We start from the raw sequence: 6,049 nt of genomic DNA on the forward strand, positions 1-6,049 counted from the left end.
GGAGGGGGGGCAAGTAGGAATGGTATGAGACACCTTGAGGCCACCCACATTCTGTCTTGCTGCCTGAAGAGCCCTGGGCAAGCACAGAAGGCCTGACATCTGATCTGCCCAAGTCTGTCCAACTGTGCCTGTGTGGTATCCCTTTCACTGTTCCAGCTGTGGACAGGAAGGACTGGGGTGCCTACCTGGTACCCCCCACCCCCAACAGAAGGAGACCCTGGAAGTGCTCACCCAGTTCTGGGACAGGGAGCAAACAGAAAGCTGTAGTGGTCACATGAGTGACTGCTGGCGTCAGCTGTTCTCTGCCTGCCCGCCCAGAGTTGGGGGTGGAAGGGGCTGGACCCGGGCCAGTTTTTTCAACCGGCCAGGAAAGCTGGAGGCCTCCTGAAGACAAAACGAAACAAGGAACAGGATTTAATCATTTGAGACACGAAGGGCTGGGTAGCAGGGCTACTTATTAGGTCTAGGAAAGTAACCTTAAAAAAATCTGTAAGGAGAAGAGAGAACAGAGGATTCCTCATCTGCCTAACTACACAGGAGAATCAATGTCTAAGAGTTAACCCTGGTGGTACTGTGTGGCCTTGGCCAGGTCACTTAACCTCTCTGAGTTTGAAATAGTTTCTTCTGTATGAGATGACAGGGTTGGATGAGATCATTCTAAGCTCCTTTCCAGCTCAACTTGTGAAAATGTTATGATCTTAAAACACCTATAATCATTTCCTCTAATGAGGAATGCAGTCATATTATGGCTAATTGCCAAGGTTTAGCCTTTCAAGATAATCTGGTTTTGTGCCTGACTTATCACAATTCAAGCTCTTGACATTGATAAATACAAGTATATGTATCTGTTTACAGAAATACTTTACAAATTAAAATTAGATTCTCTGGTGCAAGAAGACTGGGTGTGGCCCATAGAAGTGAGGTTCTTGGGAAGGAGGGAGGCCAGCTGGAGGCCCAACATCTGCAGATTCTCAGGTTTGGACCTCCAGGGGACCCTCAGCAATTTGTGTGCAATGGAGTTGTCTTGATCTGGGACAGGACCGTCCTGGCCCCCCAATCCTCTGCCTGTGGTGGGTGGTGGTGATTCTGATTCCTGCCACTTCCAGGAAGGCAGCCTGGAGGAGGTAACCATGATGGAGGAACTCCCCATCTCCCAGCCTCTGGTGAGAAACAGTTTCCTTTAGGAGGATCACCTCTGATTCCCACAGACTCAAAAGTACTGTGGTGACCAACCAGGGAGGAGGCACATTTCCCATAGCTTATCAGAAACAGAATCACTGGGGGCACAGCTGGGCTGTTTTAGGTAATACCGTCTAGAAAAGTGAAAAAGAAAGATGACTAAAATGTTTGGTTCAGGATTTCTACTTAGGGATCTACACCAAGAAAGTAAAAGTTAGCTTGGAATGAACAAGTGAAAGTCTGCCCTGTCCATGCATCAGGACAGGTACCGATAAAGTCAGCTGCAATGTTAACAGGAAACATTTTTCCCAAGGTCATGTTACAGCTATAAAGTGTCCCAATAATCATGTTCTTTGAGTGACTATTACTTTTTTACTGAGATTTCTTTGTTTTCCCCCTAAAATCATAAATTTGCTATTTGAAATCATAATTATAAGAAAGAAACATGCCTGGAGGAGCTAAGTCACTTTGACACAGAGAAGCAGCCTCAGGTAAGGAGTTTCTGGACACAACATTACACACCCATCCTTGTAATTTCCAAGGGAACAGGACTTTGGGTCCACTTTGCTGTCCAGGTCTGAAGTTGACCCCTCTCACGCAGCCCTGCAATGCATTGAGTCTATCGAAACACTGCTTGGTTTACATTTCATCTAACCACAGCCTTTTGCCAAATACTTCAATAACCTCTCTGTTTGTGTGGTCAGACCCCCATAGTTGCTCTGCTCCACAGAGGAGCCTACAGATTCAAAACAGTCCCAAGGATCTGTCTGAGAAGTTCTCTTGGGACCTGCCAGCAGGGATCCAGTGTGTCCTCTCCAAGGGTCCTGGTCAGAACAACCGCCTTTGAGGATGGAGGGAGTTTCAGGTGAAAGAAGGAAAATAGCACGGCTAGGAATTTACCCAAGGGACACAGGAGTACTGATGCATAGGGGCACTTGTACCCCAATGTTTATAGCAGCACTCTCAACAATAGCCAAATTGTGGAAAGAGCCTAAATGTCCATCAACTGATGAATGGATAAAGAAATTGTGGTTTATATACACAATGGAGTACTACGTGGCAATGAGAAAGAACGAAATATGGCCCTTTGTAGCAACGTGGATGGAACTGGAGAGTGTGATGCTAAGTGAAATAAGCCATACAGAGAAAGACAGATACCATATGGTTTCACTCTTATGTGGATCCTGAGAAACTTAACAGAAACCCATGGGGGAGGGGAAGGAAAAAAAAAAAAAAGAGGTTAGAGTGGGAGAGAGCCAAAGCATAAGAGACTCTTAAAAACTGAGAACAAACTGAGGGTTGATGGGGGGTGGGAGGGAGGGAAGGGTGGGTGATGGGTATTGAGGAGGGCACCTTTTGGGATGAGCACTGGGTGTTGTATGGAAACCAATTTGACAATAAATTTCATATATCGAAAAAAAAACTACAATGAAAAAAAAAGAAAAGAAGGAAAGGCTGTCAGACAGGATTACTCAGATTGTCTGATGTTGCCCAGCATTGCATGGATTAAGATAGTCTAACAGTCTTGTGTCCCGTGCAAGTCTGTTTTCTCTTACTAAGCTGGAATCCAGACCTTTGGAGATGGGAAACTTGCTAAGTGGACATTTAACTCTTCCCCTGTAGCGTTCTTTCCTGGATTTTGATAGTTAGCCATTAATAAGCACTAAAATGGAATGAGCTTGAACCATATGCCTACCACTGTGCTAAGCAGTTCACAAACATTCTCATCTGATCCTAATGAGAAACCTAGGAGTACAGTATTACACTCCCATTTTATAAGAAACGGGCTTGGACAACCATCTCAGCACATGGCAGAAGGAAATGGTAGGTCTTTAAGAATGTACTTCAGGGGCACCTGGGTGGCTCAGTCAGTTAAGTGTTCAACTTCGGCTCAGGTCAAGATCTCGCCATTTGTGGGTTTGAGCCCCAAGTCAGTCTCTGTGCTGACAGCTCAAAGCCTGGAACCTGTTTTCAGATTCTGTGTCTCCCTCTCTCTCTGCCCCTCTCCAGCTCGCTCGCTCGCTCTCTCCCTCAAAAAATAAAAAATATAATAAAAAAAATAAAAGAATGTACTTCAAACCTAGGCTTCAAAGAATTCCAAAAGTCAAAGAGATAAAACAATGTGAACAGTAAACTGAACAAAATATGTATGGGATTGGAGCTCTGGGCTGGCTCAGTTGGTGGAGCATGCAACTCTTGATCTCAGGGTCATGAGTTCAAACCCCACACTGGGTGTGAAGCCTACTTAAAAAAAATGTATAGGATCTATACGTAGAAAACTCTAAAATGTTGATAAAAGAAATCAAGGAAGATCTAAATAAATGGAGAAATATCCTGTATCCATGGACTGGAAGATTCAATATTGTTAAGATGTCATGGTGACACTGATGTCAATGTGATCTAGAAATTCGAATGACCCCATTCAAAATCCCAGTAAGCTATTTTGTGGATGTTGATAAACTGATTCTAAAGCTTGTATGGAGAAGCAAAATACCGAGAATAATCAACTACTGAAAAAGTACAAAGTTGAAGGACTGACACTATCTAATTTCAGGATTTACTATAAAGCTACAATAATCAAGATGGTGTTGGGGCACCTGGGTGGCTCAGTCAGGTAAGTGTCTGACTTCTGCTCAGGTCATCATCTCGTGATTCATGGGTTTGAGCCCTATGTCAGGTTCTGAGCTAATGCTGACCACTCAGAGCCTGGAGCCTGGTTCAGATTCTGTGTCTCCCTCTCTTTCTGCCCCTCTCCTGCTCGCGCTCTGTCTCTCAAAAATAAATAAACATTAACAAATATATATATGGTATAAAACTGGTGAAAGAATCAATGGATTGGCTAATGGAACAGAATAAAGACCCCAGAAATAGACCCACACAAAAATTGTCCACTGATATCTTGACAAAGAAGCAAAGGAAATTGACAATGGAAAAAGGATAGTAATTTTGTGTTCTAGTACAACAAATGTGCTAGAACAAATTGGATGTCCATAAGCAAAAAAAAAAAAAAAAAAAAAAAGTCTATGTAGGGATATGTCTTATTAAAAAATGAGAGCTAAATGTAAGATACAAAGCTATAAAACTTCTAGAAGAGGCAATAACTTTTTATTTCTTATTTTCATTTTTTAAGATTTTTAAGTTTTTTAAAAGTAATCTTTACCTCCAACATGGGGCTCAAACCTATAATCCAAAGATCAAGAGTCACACGCTCTACTGACAGAGACAGCCAGGCGCCCTGAGGTGATGACTTTTTAGATACAACATCAAGGTCATGATCTGTGAAAGAAATAACTGATAAGCTGAGCTTCATTAAAATTAAAAACTTCTGCTCTGCTGAGGACAGTCAGGAGAATGAGAAGACAAGCCATGAACTGGGAGGAAATACTTGCAAAAGACATTTATGGTAAAAGACTGTTACCCAAAATATACGAAGAACTCTTAAAACTCAACATTAAGAAAACAAGCAATCCATTTTAAAAATGGGCAAAAGACCTGAACAGACACCTCATCAAAGATGATATATAAATGGCAAATAAGCATCTGAAAAGATGCTCCATGTCATATGTCATTAGGAAATTGCAAATTCAAACAACAGTGATACCACTACACACCAATAGTGCTCAAAATCCAAAACACTGACAACATCAAATGCTGGTGAGTCTGCAGATCAACAGAAACTGCCATTCATTGTTGGTGGGAATGCAAGGTGGAACAGTCACTTTGGAAGACAGTTTGGCAGTTTCCTAAAAGCAAAACATAGTCTTACTATCAGATCCTGCAGTCATATTCCTAGCTATTTACCCAACTGGAGGTCCACACAAAATTCTTCATGTGTAACTTTACAACAACTTTATTCATAATTACCAAAAACTGGAAGCAACCAAGATATTTTTTTAAAAATTTTTTAGTGTTTATTTATTTTTGAGAGAGAGAGAGAGAGAGAGAGAGAGAGAGAGCAAGCATGAGTGAGGGAAGGGTAGAAAGAGGGAGAAACAGAACTTGAAGAAGTCTCCAGGCTCTGAGCTGTCAGCACAGAGCCAGAGCCGGGGCTCAAACCCATGAACCACGAGATGATGACCTCAGCTGAAGTCAGATGCTTAACTGACTAAGCCACCCAGGCACCGTCCCCCAAGATATTCTTTAATGGGTAAATGGATAAACAAATTCTCACACACATATATAATGAAATATGGTATAAATTTAAATAGCAATCAAAAGAAATGGGAAAACAAGCCACAAAGACACACAAATGAAACCTAAAGGCCTATTAATGAGTGAAGAAAGAAGAGAGTCTGAAAAGTCTACCTAGTATATGATTGTAATATAACATTCTAGGAAAGGCAAAACTATAGAGATAGTAAGATCAGGAGTTCCCAGAGACTTGGGGGAAGAAGCTAGGGTAGGGGGATTGAATAGGTAAAGCAAGAACAGGGCATTTTTTTAGTACAGTAAAACTATTCTGTATGATAGTAATATGGTGGATACATAATATATGTATTTCTCAAGACCTATAGAACTTTACAACACATAGAGTGAATTTAGTGCATGCAAATTAAAAAAAATGACTGAGGAGATCAGGAGATTCCAGGAAAGAAAGCAGAATGTGATAAGCAATCTAGTCTGTATTACCAATATATGAAACAACCTCACTGAAAGGGTGGAGGAAAGGATGCTGACCTAAGAAACTTTGAAAATGAGTGGGATTGTAAGAATAATGGCAAAAGGATTTGCACATAAGCACTGTACTCTAAGTTGTATATAATGAGGGTGTGAGTTAATTCTGATACTATTAGGCATGTGTACTGGAACTGAACAATTAAGTAAATGGATGGCAGATTATGGAAGGTAGGTTTCTCACAGCTGGAGAGGG

General features: G+C 41.5%; 1 protein-coding gene across 2 annotated transcripts in view; it reads right to left on the minus strand.

Annotated features, from left to right (window-relative positions):
* The window catches only part of TCN2 (transcobalamin 2), a 14,687-nt gene extending 14,342 nt beyond the window's left edge, over positions 1–345 (minus strand). The window contains exon 1 of one of the 2 annotated variants that reach the window (XM_040463957.1): positions 232–345. The gene's annotated coding sequence lies outside the window, so the exon portion shown is untranslated. The remainder of the gene's footprint in view (positions 1–231) is intronic. The other variant, XM_040463956.1, reaches the window with a different exon arrangement.
* Positions 346–6,049: the final 5,704 nt, after the last annotated feature.

This window comes from Herpailurus yagouaroundi, unplaced genomic scaffold (genome assembly GCF_014898765.1).
Source record: "Herpailurus yagouaroundi ecotype Mexico unplaced genomic scaffold, PumYag 428, whole genome shotgun sequence".
Classification (NCBI taxonomy): Eukaryota; Metazoa; Chordata; class Mammalia; order Carnivora; family Felidae; genus Herpailurus; species Herpailurus yagouaroundi.